Here is a 1551-nt window from a genome sequence, read left to right on the forward strand (position 1 = left end):
AATATCTATAAATTTAATGTAACTACTGTAATATACAACACTTTTGATGCTGTCCCCTATTTTCACCATATTAATGTTTTTCTATTTTTCAATTTTTAATTTCATATTTTATGTCTATTTTAATTCTTTAAACGAATTATTAGTCATGAAAATTAATAAAAACTGATGTAATTTTATTTATACTGTTATTAGGTCATGAAATTAAGATCTATTTATATTTGGAAACGATGTGAATTAAGGAAAGGATTTTTTATTAGGAATTTTATCTATATGAGTATCTATAAACTTGTACCGCCCTGGTGGTCGGGTGTGATGACGTGGCATCCTGCTACAGTGTAGGCGTGTTGACAAGGCGCCAGGTTGGCAGATGGGAAGGAAGTCGGGAGGCACGTGTAGTCGCCAGTTGTTAAGTTGGCGTGTTCCGATTTCCAGCTTACCAGAATAGGCGATCGCCAGGTTGAAGATGAAGTCGCCAGATGTAGACTCACGCGACCAAGCAGTCGGAGATCGCCAGAACAAGCACATCGCCGAAGATGAAGGAGAAGGAGATTATGAAGGCGGCCGGCGAGACCACAGGGAAGGTGTATGAAAGTCCCCAACTCGCCAGTTCCATTAGAGATCGCACTCCTAAGTTTGCTATGCACTGGGCAGTACCATGCATAAGTAACTTAGCCAAAATGAGAGTAGAAGCAGCGCCAAGTCAGGGAGCCTCCAGATGATGGCACGTGTACGGTTGGATGCGGGCCACGTGTCCAAGTCTGCAACTGCCAGGAGAGAGAAAGTCACCAGGTATATAAGAGCTCTTAACAAACTTTCTGAGGTACGCACGTTCAGTTCATACACTTTACGCTTGCGAGTGAGAGAGGATTTGCACGGTTCTCGTTCTTAGTATTTGGTGATACCGTCACTGACTTGAGCGTCGGAGTGCGATCGGCCGCAGCGGCGCCGTATCGTTTCTTTGCAGGTTCTTGAGATAGATCCCGAAGAGGAACGGAGGTGAGAAGCGGTGCGCACGTCGATCCTTTGACGAGGCATTCTCCAGCTCTCCGGTCAACAGGCAGGATCATCAGGCGCCCACCGTGGGGCCGTGTAAAGCTTGCTCCCATCCACAGCGTGAGTTCGTGGAAGTTTTCGAGGTTTTCGGCGTGGTTGTGTGCTGGTGCAACCGTCGTTCGTAGTTTCTTTGAGTTTCGTTCGGTGAATCTGCGTTTTGAACCGTTCGTCTGGCTTTTCAATCGGTGGAGTGAGGTCTTTTGTTGCTTGCGCGCAATCTGTTTGGTGGAAGTTCGAGTTCTTTCGTTTGTTTGGCTGTCCGCGGGGAAACGGTTGTTTTTGGTGAAGTTGTGCTTTTCTTCGAAGGTTTGCGGTGTTCTTGAAGTTCTTGCGCAGTTTCTTGAGTTTTCTCCGGTTGATCGCGGATTCGATTGTGGTTGAAGTGTTGTTTGCTGTATTCCTGTGGTTCGCTGAAGTTAATGAGAAAAATGAGAAGCAATCGCTCCAGTCCCGTGGCGCCTGTCGCTGCTGAAGGCGACGCCGCCATGACCATGGCGC

This window comes from Phaseolus vulgaris, chromosome 11, assembly GCF_000499845.2.
Source record: "Phaseolus vulgaris cultivar G19833 chromosome 11, P. vulgaris v2.0, whole genome shotgun sequence".
NCBI classification, from domain to species: Eukaryota; Viridiplantae; Streptophyta; class Magnoliopsida; order Fabales; family Fabaceae; genus Phaseolus; species Phaseolus vulgaris.